General features: G+C 40.8%; 1 protein-coding gene across 3 annotated transcripts in view; it reads right to left on the bottom strand.

Annotated features, from left to right (window-relative positions):
- col8a2 (collagen, type VIII, alpha 2) overlaps window positions 1-15,695 on the bottom strand; it is a 63,131-nt gene that overhangs the window by 32,482 nt on the left and 14,954 nt on the right. The window contains exons 1-2 of one of the 3 annotated variants that reach the window (XM_035648013.2): window positions 14,335-14,461; window positions 13,664-13,866 (exon numbers count right to left, since the gene is read on the bottom strand). The exons of 1 other annotated variant lie outside the window; for it this stretch is intronic. The gene's annotated coding sequence lies outside the window, so the exon portion shown is untranslated. Of the gene's footprint in view, window positions 1-13,663; window positions 13,867-14,334; window positions 14,462-15,695 lie in introns of those variants that run through there. One more of the 3 variants, XM_035648012.2, reaches the window with a different exon arrangement.

Raw genomic sequence — 15,695 nt, 5'->3', positions numbered from 1 at the left:
TATATATAAATATAAATAAATATATATATATATATATATATATATATATATATATATATATTTTAGGGATGTAACAGTTCACAAAATTCATGGTTGACAGTGGTGTCACGGTTCGGTACGTTTTCAATGCAGCATAAAAAGTAGAAATGCCAGAGAAATGTCCAATATTTTTAAATAACATAATAATGTTAAATGTTTTTGGATTTTGAACAAGGGCACATCTTCTGGAGGTCTTCTTAGCAGCATACAAAACAAAAGCAGATCATTTAATAAAAAAATGTGTCGTATTGTAGTAGATATGAACAAATACAAACAAAAGAAAAGAACCAAAGAAACATCTTTTTATTTATGGAACTCATTGTGTTTTCACTCCAGTAAATGTCCACATTTTCTGTACACAGCACAGATATGCTTGATGTGACATTGTCACCTGCAGTGGAAAATACCCTCTCAGTAGGGAAAGGCGTTCACAGACAAGTAACAGCATTACTGTGTAACGTAATGTGCCGTTAGCTTTGTAGCTCTGTGTAGCCCTTTACGTGCTGACCGCAGATGGCTTCACGGTGCTTCGGACGGTTGGCTCTATGTTTGGGCGCTGTTATTTATTACGGTTTTCCGGTAACTATCTGAAGTCTACATTAGTCAGGTGATGTGCACTGAGACGGATGCGACATGCCTTTTTTTTAATAGCATTACTAGCCATATTGAAATGAGCTAGCTTACCCTCCCGGCTGCCGTACTGGAGGGCAACGTTTTGCTTTGTGGAGGGGAGGAGCAGACAGCACGCTGTCTGTTATGTAGTGTTGACTACCTGGTTGAGCGCAGTGGCTCTGAGAAAATTATATTTCACACATTTTAAGCTGTATTTAGGATTACAACGAATCGTTTCGGTTCGCAACATGTACTGAACCGAAAGATTGCATGACTAGGCACCACTAAGGGGAATGTAAGAAAACAATTTTTTTTTCATTTAGATGTAGAGGTATGACGATTTGCATGCTTCAGAGAGTCACTGGAGGGGTTGAAAAAGGACCAGTTGGATGAAAAAGATTTAAGACACACAAAATTAAGAACACAGCTCATGAATTCAAGGAGCAGTGATTATCCGACATCTACTTCACCCTGCTCCATATTTGCACTCAGTCGGTTATGCTAACACTGGCCAGGATCGCGTGGTATGAGAGAGCTGTGTTTAGACGGCTTCTCACAGCTCCTTCGTTGAGAACAGTGCAAATAGACATAATGCCGAAATAACATTCGCCGGAATGCAACACTGCATATTCAGTTGTTGGCCTTGGATGGAGATTTAAAGTCATGAGACAGATAGATAAACCCCCCTCACTTTTTTTGCTACATGTTAGTCTGGCCTGTCACGTCTGTCAGGAGGTTGTTGTCTGACGGTAGTCTGGCGTCTTAATGGGAGGTGGTGGGGGATAGCTGAATTACACAACAAAAGCATAATGGTGAAGGGTTTTACATCAGGGTAAATAAATAGGTTTTAGCAACTAGCAAAAAGTAGCAGAGTGCACCACATGGTCAGACATCTCGTGAAATGTTTCCTGGCAACATGTTGCCAACACGGGGTCAGTATTTGGCCACAGTGCTGAATCAATGCGTTTAAGCCAACACACACTAGACCTGTGGGAAATATGACACTTTTTGCTAACAGGAGAACTTAACTGATTACTGATAAGACAGGCAGGAATATAAACCCTTCACACCTTCTTGCCATTACAAAATGATTTTCCCAGACAGGGAACTTAACTCCCTCTCACTGGGAGAAGCAGGGAGGGAGAATGACATGAAAAAGATTCAAAGTGCAGACTTGAAAACAAACACTGTCTGACTCACTTTTCCTGCATTTTCTTTTCTACTAGCCTTTACCCCTAGCCTGGCAATGCCATAACTTTCTCTCCCTCCATCTCCCCTGGACATTATATTGGCTGTAATGACTGTGGTTTTTATTGGAATGACTTAAATGTCCTTTAAATGTGTTTGAATGATGGGTGCTGTGTCTTTCCTCTGACAGTGCATATACTGTATGTGTTTATGCGTGTGTGCTGTCTCCATTCCCTGTTTCCATCAGCGATGCCAAATTTCTTTCACCCGACCACGAAAAACCCTCCCCCCAGACCTCCATTCCCACTTCTTGATGTTCAACACATCTCCCACATTGGTCACGCTCATTTTTGCTTGTGTGCATTTGTTTCCCCCCTTCTGCCTCTGCTTCTTTATCCACACCGTGGGGAAAAACGCAATGGCCTTCTCACAGTCATAAGGTAATGGCTATAATTTACTTATCGCACAAGCACAGATGTGTAAATACGTCTAGAGTCTAGTCTAGACTGATAGTGGAGACAAAACCCTCCATTTGGGTTGGAAACTTGGTTCCCAAAGTATCATAAGTCAATAGAGCAAATATGTTTTTGTTTTAAGACACTTTAAAGAAAACGGTCCAGCCCTCTCCAGTCTAAATGTCTATATCTGTAAATCACATGATTTTCTCAGCTAACAAACGTCACCATCCATTACTTTGCCTGTCAATACTGTCTGCATCTCTGCATATGCTCCCATCCATCAGACACTTGGTGTTACTGTTTGTTTCCCACTTGTTGAAGAAAAATGCACTGAAAACAATTATGGACACATTTCACAGGCCCACTGTGGGGTGAATGATGGACCAACAGAGAAGCATGACGATGCGGAGAGGACATAGGATGAAATGCATCTGAGGTTACAGATGAGGCTCAGAACATGCAGAGGAATGAGGAGACAACAAGTTTGAGTCTCTGCATGGGAATATGGCTTATGCTGGTATGTGATTTTCAGATTATTCACAAGAACAAGAGCACTGTCATGACAATAGACATAAAAGACATATAGGCAGCATCTTAGCAAAATGCCAAAATTTTCATGGTTCTGCCCCCATGAACTTGATAGACTCTTGAAAAGTCTTTTATTTTTCTTTATGGACTGTTATTAATGCTTTAATTACCTCTTGTGGACCTGTTTGTTACCTGTCTGTTCCAGTCCTTGATTATCGCTCCAACTGTTCCTGTCTCTCGTGCCCGGTTCCCTGGTTTGTTTTGTTGTCTCTCCAGTGATTTTGTTATTTTTACCTTTTGAGAATATAATCATCTATAAATAGTCTGTTTTGTTTACAATTTATTCAAATATTTTTTTTTATTTTGCTCCTTCAAACATTACAAAAATCGCTAAAGGACACAACAGGAGACAGAATCAAAATGTGCCAGACTGAATTGAATCCACAGACAGGCTGAGTCAATATGCTGTTGTGTCTGGCAGGCCTGAGAACCATTTGGACAATTTGGAACCCTGGCAGCGTTAAAACTAATGCTTTTCTTTTTCCTTTCCTCCCTGTATAAGCATATCGAGATTTGTGTAATGGGTAGGGACGAAGGCAAGAGGAGTGTCACATAGAGAAGACTAGCAAATTAATCGATGCAGGCTCCATGGAGTGCATACTTCAATGTTGTTCGCCCATTTGTTTGATACACACCACTGATCACAAAGGAAAGGAGCAGTGTGAAACCCCACAACACAGCTTAATTTATGTTGAGTTTAGGTTCCCCTACTTCCCTCACACAATTTTTTTTCCACAATAGTAGTGGCTTAGGAAGTAGAGGCAATCTAACACTAACCCAAAGGTCAGCAGTTTAATCTCTACTTTACCCGGTCCGCATGCCGACGTGTCCTTGGGAAAGAGACTTAAAGGGGTAGTGACTGATTCTGGAGAAAGCTTGTTTCTCTCTTTGTTGTTGTTGTAATTGTACTACTCTGGCCGACAGAAAAATAGTGGTAAATAGCAGCACTTCGTGAATGTGACTCAAATGTCATTTTAAAGACATTATTTGATGATGATACCTATGATATGGGTAAGTTTATAGTAATGTAAAGCAAAAGTTGTAGGTCTGTGCTGGGACAGAAATTTGTGGTGTCCAGGATCAAAGTGATTCTTATCACCTACTATCAGGAGCAATTGGACCACGGTATTGTGGTGCTGTACTGCAGAAGTATTATCTGTCTTTGAGAAGAGCTTTGCATAATGACTATTATACTCATACTCCAGAGAAAACAGCAATACATGTGATAAACTGAATTATGCATGGGATCACAATAAGAACAAGACAGAGAGAAATGTGAGGGACCCTGGTTTTATGATCACACACACAATATATGCAGCATATTGGGGAAATGCCCCTGATTCTTTAGGACACTGTTAGTGTGTACTCTGCTGACTTAGATGGGGTCTATGCACATTTCCCACAAGTGTTGAAGCGGTCTGGATTTGTCATTCTCTCCACATGAGAGTGGATGGCTGTTTGTGCGTTTCACTACATCATTACACCTGGCTTGCCTCAGCTGGCCTTCCTCAGAATCCCTGAAGATGAGATGTTCTGGCTGATCCCCTTGCAATGAGGGATTAGGATATGTGGTTCTAATTGCATCTACTAATGTGTTAACTATGTTAACCATTTTTACACAACACAATTGCCTGTTTTTTATACTGGTAAAGGGTAATTTGTAACAATCATTTTCAAATTTCTTAATGTTTTGCTATCTGTCCTTTCCAATTTAATCTAAACAAGATCCGTCCTTAGAGTGTCTACATTCTATTTATGTGTATTACTTTCTAAAATTATACAATGTTATTAGAGGTCCCCTGTGATTTAGGATTGCACAAAATGTGTACTCTGTGCAGGCTCAAGCTTATTATTACCTTGGTCACATCACTTGTGTTATCTTAACAGACTTCAGAAAGCTCTGTCAAAGGCAGAAGTTTTGTGCCATGAATCCCCTTTGACATTGCACAAAACTATTTGATACTCTTCATGTTTAAATATCAATTGGTGCAGCTTTTAAAACCAAAATAAAAGGTTTCTCTTTCGCACAAAATACCTTCTCTAGATGGCCATTGTTTGCAGGCTACCCATAATTAAGCTTCTAACTCTATTGCCTCTTCACTGTTTCTCTGCTACCAACATGAGGTTTGAATCAGTAGGCTGTCATATGGCAGAGACACACCATTCAGGACACATCCTCTTACTATAACGATCTGGCGGACATGTCTGCATCCTTGACTTCCTCCTCCGCCTCCTTGTTATCCCTCTTCCTTCCTTCCAGACTACGAGGGATACAAGACATGCTTCGTCCTAATGTTGGAATACAGTGGCTAAAGTAGAATAAATGGATCCTGTATTACATCGCTAATTGAGAAATGCCTTTTGCTAAGCAAAATAGAGAACATAAAGGCAGTATTGGTTGACTCAATTGTATCTTAAAAATCTTCAAAACTACACAGATTTCTGTTTTCCCCTCGAGATTAATGCCATAGAAAGTTTAGCTGATTGCAGGAGTTCTGACGTATTATTGAGCTTGCTTGAGGAATGGGCTGGGTGTTCCTGACAGGGTAAACAAACATTGGAGTAGTAAAGAAGTTGTGGCGAACTGAAGCAGAGTAATTCATAGAGGAATGATCACATTGTGTCTAGGCGCAAACAGACGGCCCCTGCATGTTTTGGTTGATACTGGTTCAAATCCTTGGCCAGATCAAAGACGCAACATGGTTTCTACAACCTTAGTGCACCTCAGACTAAGCTTATTTTTCTCTTTTCTGCTTCTTCTACCTTTAAATCTTTCATTGTATACTTTCACCTCTTCTTGCCTTTTTCCAATCTCCCCCTTCCCCTTTCTCCTATCCACATTTTCATCATGTCCTACTTCAATCTTTCCTTCTTTTCCAAATGGATCCATTGCCATTCCTCTTTCCTAACCCTGCCTGATATTTCCTATATCCCTATCACACTTTTACCACATGTCAGGAAAAGGGGTTTGTGTGGTTTCTACCCAGCTTTGGGAGCACTCAAGCTCAGGCTCCATTGGGCTGGTTGTCGGTTCGGCTTGCGGAGCAGAGGCGGGGGCCCACAGTTAGGAAATGACCACTTCTCTGGTTCAAATTAGCACTGAGGCAACGCAACATGGCTTTTTGCTGGCGGCCTGCAGAGGAAAAAAGCAGGAAAAATGGGGAAGAGAGAATGTGTAGCCATCTGCTAACCACATGAAAGTGAGTGGTAATTGATTCAAAGCCCTCTCTAATTAAGTATTATGTTGGTTGGCCAAAAAACATCCTCCCACAAGTGGTTGTACTTCTGTAGAGTTCACTGTCCAAACAACTGCAGACTTCCATGGTTAACGTGAGGTAGACAATGTTTTAATTTTGCAATCTAGAACATCCAGGTTTTAACTCAACTCAACTAAATCTTTGACCTTCCTCAATTTTCAACAAGACAGTTCACTTCTGTGATGCTTTATGCAACTACAGCTATATTCGTACAGCAGACAGCAGCTTACTTAACCCTCTTATCATGTGCTCATACATGGAAAATGGTAGAAATTGAGCTTTAATGGATGAATAAGCAGCATTTGATCAACAGAAATATACTTAATATGATCACTATGTGAAAAGAGGCGCCACTAGCTTAATTGCCAGGTTTGAAATCTTTCCAAACTTGCTTGCAATGTTACTTATGGTACCCACTTAAGTTGACTTTGACAGACCAAACAAAGCAAGTGTGTGATGGAGAGCCAAACAGTGGGGCTGTCATCCAATTAATCTTGTGTTTTTGTTATCTTAATCTTTGCTCTACAGCATCTTAAATACTCTCCATGAAACTCTACTCAACTTGTCTCCTTCTTAAATTGTTACTGGAGACAGAGAAATATCCCTTCCTGTCCTGAGAGCATGAAACAAAAATGATTTGTCTTCAACGGCTACTTTAAGCCCAAAGGAATGTTGCCAGACTCCAGTGCCTCTCCTGTCTTACTTCAGGAAACATTACATAAATTGCAGCGATAAACAGAAAACAAGAGAACTGCAGTTAAGAACACGTACACACACACACACTGTAATGCAATGCTCACACAGCAATCTACCTAGAACCAGTTTGATTCGGCACTAAGTCGCTTTTTCATTTAATCGTTTCACTACTTTGCTGCTGATTACAGGAAATGATTAGGACAAAATCCTTGAAGGACTGGTTGTTTTGTATGCTGCCTAATGCCTCTGAGCATTGCATTATGAAACACATGTTGCTCAATGAGCTCAAAGTCTGTACAGAAAAGATTACGTCTCTAAGCCATGGCCATTCACACATAAAGACTGAGAGACCAGTAACCTGCATTGAACAATAATAGGATACCACAGTGGCTATAGTAAAAGTAATATTTTGTGTTTTGTCTAATTATTCTATTCATTTATGTTTTTCTATTTGCTGTCTTCAACAGTGATTAAGTCTTTGGTGTCAATCAGTGTACACAAAGATTGTATGATCCACTAGAGGTCATATAGTACAGTGCGTCAAAATGAGTTTTGTTTTAAAGGAAAACTGTGATCCAATCTAAATATCACGTGTTTATCTGGGTAGAAAACTGACGACCCCTGTCAGTTTGTTTAAGGACGTTGAGACACATTGACAGTCTTAAATATTTTCATTTCATATAATGCTGAGCAGCATTATTATGTTATAATGAATATATCATATATTAATAATATATGAATAAATTATCATCTACTATCAACATATTCATCAATACAAACTTTTTTCTAGGTTGTTTGTGTCATAACCTCCTGCTACTGCACTATTGTGTAGTGCTAGCCAGTGTTGTATAATGCTATGGTGGTGCAATTAGCAGATAGTCGTCAACTCTCATAAGTTGACGACTGAGCTAAAGCAGAGAGAATATTGGACTTAAATTTCTCAGGAGCCAGGAATACAGAATTAATGGATGAATGAATTATAATGTTGGTTTGTGTTTAATATATGTGTAAATATGCTTTTGCTAACATGTTCACCATCAACTATATAAGGTAAATAATTCAGTATGTCAACAGTATGTTTACAGCTTTTTCTGCTGCCCCCAGGTGGTAAAACAAATGATTGTTTCCATGTGTTGTAAATCTTTTAAAATATCAAAATAAGCCTTTTTTTCTCTTTTTATATCATTTTATATTAAGGATTTCTGTCTTGCCCCTAAATATTAAGCTCCCTATCACAGCTGGTAGGTTTGGCTTCGCACAAAGAATTGAAGTCAGTGGAAATATGTAGTCTGGCTCTGTTTCTTATTTATTAATAAAAAAATAATTATTAGGTAATAGGTGGAACAAAACTTGTTGATGCACTATAGCTATGAAGTTACTGTCTGAATTTGAGGAAAAACTCTACTTTGAGTGAACACATAATGCATGTTTTTTATTATTCTGCTCCGATGGGATGTCTATTCTGATTTTACGAACAACTATGCACACGTCGAAATCTATCTCAGACCGAACAATAACAAAGTCTGGAGCTATTCAGATGGTCTCAGAAAAGACGTTTCCAACCCCTTTCTCAATATTGACCCATCAAAGAGAGATATATCCATCCTGCATCTGAAGTGAAGCAATAAAAATAAAGAGTTGGCTTCTGAAATGCGCCTGTAACAAGATCAAAAGAGGGATAATGTGAATTTTATTTTGAGGACTATGACCCCTGTTAAGAGTTGGCCAAACGTCCTGCTTTTAGAAGCTCCAAACTAAATTCTTGCCAGACAGTGAACTGGGGCGTGATGAATAAGCTGTAGCAGAGTCAAAAGCCAAAGGCAAATAAACCTACACACATACACTGCACGCACATGCTCATTTGTACTAGCTACCTGAACATACAAATATTTGCGCTGCACAGCCAACCAAACAATCAGACAATCTACATTTGGTTTCCCTCTGTGAAATGGATTCCCCCTCGTTTTTACCATAACTGAGACTGGTAAGTGGGGAGGTCATACATATCCTCTGAGGAGACATGGGAAAACTCTTGCTTCCTTGCATCCAGAGTTTAACCAGGAAAAACTCAGCCTCAGCGGAAGAGTGCAAGATGTCAGATCCCATTAACCAGGAACAGCACATTTGTTGGATGAGCACTCGGTCTCTCATTCCTGTTTGTTCCTGTTGGTTTCTCTTTGAAAACATGAGCTGCCGTCCCCTAAAACTATGACGCACCACTGGAAAAATATACATTTGATTCCAGGAAGTATTGCTTAATACATGTGTTGTGCATGGCTTAGTTACTGCGCCTTGTTCAGGCCTCACTGACTAAAAGCAATGTCTGGCGTCGGAGAGCAAGGTTGCTTTACCACAGGAGTTTTAGTTTGAGTCCAGTAAAGAGTGAGGGTTTGTTTCAAGAGGATTTGTAGTCTACACCAGTAAAAAAATGAAGGAGCAGGGGCAACTGGAATTGAATCAAAAAAGAAGGGGAATGTTCAAGACTCTGTCTCGTAAGCGTGCCTGCGATAAGTTCCCTGCGATAGTTGAAGAGGGCGTGTTGTCAAGCCACTCTAAGCCTGCATTGGTCTTCTAAGACTGAGAAACTGCTGACAGAGTCAATGGGATGCGGATGAAAAATAATAAGGAACTTTTGCCAAGTCTTTATGCTGCACGGACCCCCTGTCCCTGTTGCTGCCAGCCCAGTGGAAAATCTCCCAATTGTCCAGACACAGTTATGATAGACCGACAGTGTGACTGGGAAACAGGAAAGTGAATCAGACAATGACAGAGCAAGAAACATTTTAATTTGAAACAAATAGAACCGAATTACAATTGTAGAAGATGTTCTGCTGTTTTATTGTTTCATTATGTCATTTGCTCTGATTTCTGAGCTCATATGGAGCTGAGGGCCAAAACAAGGTCCTTTACTATATTGATTAATAACCTGCTCCTCCATCCACAATTGAGGTCCTTATGTTTATGCAGATTCACCACTTGCCATATAGCTGACTGACTTCCACATATATCAGTCTTTGTCTTTTTGTTCTCCCCTTTTTTGCTGAAAAACAAATCAGGTCAATTATCTTGAATGTTATGGTCCAGGTAAAGATCAAGACCAGGGCCTGTATTTTGTTTCCGGCTTCCTTCATGACTATTCCTAATTCATAATACCAGTTGGCACGTCTCACAACACATACTGAAGAATGTGTGCATGTAAAGTATGTCTATGTGTGTGTTATGACAAGCAGAAGAGAGCAAGAAAGAAAATACATTCTTTTTTGAACAGATTTAAGGGAGTGGCCTGTTGGCACTGTCTTTTTCCCTTGTTAAAGCACATATGAAACATAAGGAAAGTGTGTGTGTGCATGCGTGCGTGCATGTGTTCGTGCATGTATTCTTAAGGTGTTTGGGTTCAAGAGACATAAGTGAAAAGTGTCTTTACTTTTCCTTGAGAATGAGTGGCATTCTCTTTCATTTCCTGCGAGCACGGCAAAAGACTGACCCACACACATGCAAAAAAGCACATAAAAACATGAACTAGAAGACGATTAGCCAATAGAGGGTGGTAGGGCACCACCCCACCCTTACCAACATAAAAAGAACCACAGAGACCTTCACCGAATAACCGTTTTTTAGAAAAACTACTTCTTACAAAATGTATAATCTGCAGTAAAAATCCAGGGTTACAAGTATTCTTGGTTGTCTAGAGATTTATAATCTCAGTAAACATTTTACAAAGGATTTAATGGTCTCAATTGCTATTTCCGTGTCTTCTCGAATAAAGCATGATGTTCATTTTGTAAATGATGGTCTCATTTAAAGTAAAATAGCTATGACATGCATTGGAGCATAGATACAGCCTGATTGACAGCTAGTACTTGTTCAATCTGTTCATGGTTGCAAGTTTAGGTGAGCACGCAGTGGACAAGTTCTCAATCAGACCCATCCCCCTCTCCTACATCTGTTCCTGAAAAAAACAAGATGGTGCTGGTCAAAATGCTAAACTTGAGGCTTGCAGCTCGCAAAGTGACTAATAACCAGAAATTAAAGTGAAATTCCTAAAAAAAATGATGCCGTATAAGACATGCTCTGAGTCAAAGAGCTTGGGGCAGATAATCCAGACATCATGGCTCTCTTTACCATTACTTTACACTTTGAGGACCCACAAACACAAATATCCATTTAGCTCAACAAAAACAAATTCAAGGATTTATATCTACTGTCGTAATGCCTTTATACATGTTTGCTTGATATTTTGTTAACTTAGATTTTGGGGGTTTGGTGTCACCCCCTCTTTGAGAAAAATGCACCATCAGTCAGAGTTAGGCAGCAGTACATGCAAGTGATACATTAAGGTTTTGAGCAAATATGAAAAGTGATTTGGCGTCTTTAAAGTGGACTGGAGAAAGTAGTGACACTGAGAGACCTCTATGTTTACTCTCTCTATGTTTACTTGACAGCTAGATCCTGAGCCTTGAAGCCAGAGTTATCACTCTGCTGGTAGCAGAGCCATACAAAGGGTGATACAGAGAAGGCATTCATTCTTGCAGCTCCTAAAAGTTCAATCTAAATTCGCTCACTGTCTTATAGAATGTTCTTCTCTCTGCTTCTAGAAAAAACTTGATGCTGTGTGCATTAACTCTGCCTCGCTCCCTCTGATCGAGTGATTGATTTTAATCAAAAATCAGCCTTGACTGAGAGAAGAGACATCACAGCCATCCAACTTTCAAGGATATAAGTTCACGAAATAGCTTAATCTATTCTTCTATAAAGAAGAGGAAGTCACCGAGACACCTTGTAGTCTGAAGTCCCAACTTCAACACGTCTGGCCTATAAAGTAACTGCAGTGGGGCGTATGAAGCTCATAGTGAATGAAGCTCAGTACTATATGAGTAGGCGGTTTGGTAACAGACAGTGTGAGTGTGTTCATCTGTTTGAGATTGAGACTATCAAAAGTCTGGAATGATCAGCTGGTTGGAGGCCGTTAGGTGTGATGTAAAACAAAGACACACACACACACACACTTGAGTTGCCTATATCCACCAGTCGACCAACTGCTGACCAGGAGCCATCCACTGTGAGTGGCATGGGGTTGCCATGGTCACAGCACAATGTTGCCATGACCATTGTTCCAGGCATGGAAATACATGCCATAAAAATGCAGTGATGTTGGCAGAAACAGAAAGGTGCATAGATCTTCTCACCTACAGGTACTTTTTAATAGAAATGAAGAGAGGGTGGGAAGCTGCCTGGAAACCACTAAACCTACGAAAGGCCCTGAAATTTATGAGCAAATACTACTTTGAACAGTTAAGCAGACGCTGCTGCGCACCAGCAGCTCCGTCGACCGCAGAACTTCTGTTATAACTCGCTGCCAGGGGGGAGAGTTCACACTTTAATGCGTTCACCCACTCCCCTTGAAGATTGTGTAACGCACTTTGATACGCACACAGATTCAGTCACATAGGAGCATGCATGTGTGGATACACGTGTATACCCCAACACACACACACACACATACACACATACACACACACATATCCAGTTGACTTTTCTTGCCATAAGGCAGTGAAATCTAGGGATGCTGCCAAATGTTTTTGGATTTCAGAACTCCAGCCCACTGTCTTTTCCAGACTCTCTCCCCCCTTCTCTGTTACTCTCAGCAATACCTCTCTTTCTCTCTCTCTCTCTGTCTCCCTCCACCTCTCCTTCCTAAGCAAGCCTGCTGTTGGTGCACTGAATAACATGTGATTGAGAAATGTATCATCTCAGCAAAGCATGCATTTTCGAATCTTCTCTTTATTTTTGGAAATGTTTTCCTAGCTTCACTAATGTGTTCCTGTTGCTCTTTTTCCTCTTCACTTTTTGCTCAACTCTTCCTATCTGTCTCACTCCCTGTTATTTTGTCATGCAGGGTACCTGAGAACTCAAGGTCGCGACTATCTCCCCTTTTTCTGTTTGCAAGGGAGGGATGTCGTTACAGTGGAATGCAGTGTCGCTTGCCAGAAGCGTCACAGTGGATGGACAGAGTGAAGCAACAGGGGCATTAGGAGAGGAGAAGAGAAGAAAGGAAAATATAGAGGACCATCTGACCATTTGCAACATTCCTTTTTTTTTCCACAGAAAACATAATATGTTTGTTTACCACATCTATCAAAACTAGAAAACAAGTGTCAGTCTTTACCAACCGATCATGTGAGAGTGAGTCATGAGTAGCAACTACATTCACAGATACAAACACACGATCTGCCTACATGGAGAATACTCTTTAAAAAAATAATCAGCATCTTTATATATCCAACTACCACATTACCCAACCTTTAAACGCACTCTCCAAATACATAGCACCCCCCTTATCATCATCATCATCAAAGGTTGCAGATGTTTGTGGATCAACAATGTCTTACCAAAAACACCTGAAATTTCACATACCCAAGGCATAATCCATAATCAATGCCATCTGTTTTCCATGTAGATCAACATTCCTTTCTTTGAAGAGAATGCGAGGGCACAAGATGCACAATCTAAATATTAGAATCACTGACCATATGGTGTTTTGGCTGGAGCTTGGTGAACACTGTACCGGTTCCTTTTAATCTCCACGTAGACCCTGTGACACTAGTTCAGGATTGAGGATAATTATGCTGGTCCCATGACTAAGATTTATTATATATACATATATATATATATATATATTTTTTTTTTTTCTGTCCTGTTTTCTCCATCTGATTCTTTTGGCCACTCTAGCTCCAGCCCCAGGTAATACAAGTGAAAAGATTAGAGGTGGCAGGACATGAGGATGCTAACACAGCCACAGGAAACATGAGGGCAGGTAGGGCTTACCTTTCTTTCCTCAGAGCGTTACGGTACAGGGAGGCGGTAGGTGTGAGCTTCAGGTGGGTCTCTCTCTTTTACCTCCCTCCTTGCTTCAGCCACGCATATCTCCCATGGGATGCGATGGCATCAGATATTCAATGAACATGCAGCCAAAAAAGAGGAGTGGTGTCCTCCTTGGCAAAGAGCTGGCACCCTGAATTGGTCCAGTGCTGCTCACAAGTGCAGGGAAAGAAAAAAAAGTACAACCAGAAAACAAAAGTTAAAAATGTTATATTTTCAACTGCAAATGAAACAAATTGTCTGTTTAACTTTTATTTTTCTTCCTCCAGCAAAACGCAAAAAAAACTCATCCATGTGGTTTTGTGGCAGAAGTGGTGGAAGTAAGGGAGAAGATGAGAGAAGAGGGAAAAATCCTCTGTGCTGTCTTCAAGCTGTCCAGACGCAGGTCTGAGGAGCACCTTCCCAATCTGTGCGCTCTTGCTCTCAAGGGTGGAAAGTAGGAGGGAAGGAGCGAGGGAGCAGGACAGAGAGGGAGAGAGAGTGAGTGAGTAACAGTGGAGTGAGTCAGTCAGTCAGCCAGTCAAGTCAGTCAGGCAGGAAGGCAGCAAGGCAGTGTATATGTGGGTCCAAGCATGCTGCACTCCCACTCCCAGAACTTATAACCAGGGGCTGTTCACCTTGCTGCTCCAATCTCCCTGGCTGACTCGCCGATCCCTCTCCCACTGGCTTATTTTGGTAAAGAACGACAGGATTGTTCATTGGGTAAACCCCCTTCATACAAAAAAACAAGTGTCTCTGTCTGGCTGCACTGAGGGGAGTGAGCAGGAAGGGGTGGGGTAGCAGCCGCGTAGAGAGGGGTGGGGTAGGATGAAGAGGAGGGAAGGGAAAGAAAAGAGACAAGAAGAGGGGAATTGGGAGGCAGCTCTTCATGTCCTGCGCCCTCCACCCTCCTCTCCTTCCCAAACTCACCATCCAAGAATTCACTCTGCACTTTATCAGTTTGCTCTTCAAACAGGCTCACAAATCAAAACATCAAATCAAATTCAACCTATTCAGGAGCTACTGGCATGACCCACCCCAGAGATTTAATCCTCGAAGTTCAAATAAATTGGTTGCATGATAGCTCTCTTGGGGTTAATCACCAAAGCAGCAGTAAATGACATCAGGTCGTTGCAACAGCACAGCTATTAACTTCTAAAAGATGTACTACAAGCATCAAAAACTCCTTTCATTTAAACAATGCCAAGCATTTACCGGGAAAATGCATACATTCTCATCAACATGGGTGGCTGGAAATCATGTTTTGGACGTTAGCTAACAATGTGGATTGACTACAGTTGTTTTTTTATCATTCACCAGGTAACTTCTAATAAAGAAGAGGTTTAGTGAGACCAGTACAGGCTGAGCATTCAGGGTTTAATTGGCAGAGTTTTAGCTGTCCCTGTGCTATGGTAGTGGACCTTGAAGAGTTAGCTGTACTGTTGCATGTGATTTGACGAGCTGGAGGAAAGCAGGCCTAGCCTTTTCCTGAAAGACCTACTGGGACTAAGCCATTGGCAGAGTTAGAGATCAGATAGAGACTGTTATTCAAATACATCTTGAAATGCTACAGGGAGAGGAGAGAGAGGTATAAAGAATTAAGGTTTTTTTCGGGGGGGGGGGGGCTCGTTCATCATCTGGTTATACTGATTTATTTAAGGCTTGCCATTTCAGTATTCTGAATTCGTTACTTTCATAAATTCCTTGTTATCAAATGCTGGCAGTCCTGATGCACTCCTTTCATTCATGTTTTGCTCATGAAAACAAATAAACTTTCCCAGACTGTGTGATCTACCACCCATTAAAAGTAAAGTCAGCTTTCCCTTGCATGCAAACTATAGGCTACATTTCAATAAGGACATATTTGGATAATGAGCATCATTATAGCGCAATTCACAATGCAGATGGGTTTTTTATGTCCTTTGTTCTCTTTTTGCATATTCCATCAACATTAGGATAGAAAAGTGATTAAACATGCATTAGAGGAATAAAGCATGCT

The sequence above is a fragment of the Scophthalmus maximus genome, chromosome 22, assembly GCF_022379125.1.
Source record: "Scophthalmus maximus strain ysfricsl-2021 chromosome 22, ASM2237912v1, whole genome shotgun sequence".
Lineage (NCBI taxonomy): Eukaryota > Metazoa > Chordata > Actinopteri > Pleuronectiformes > Scophthalmidae > Scophthalmus > Scophthalmus maximus.
Note: the sequence above shows the minus strand (reverse complement) of the source record. Positions and strands in the feature narration are given on the sequence as shown.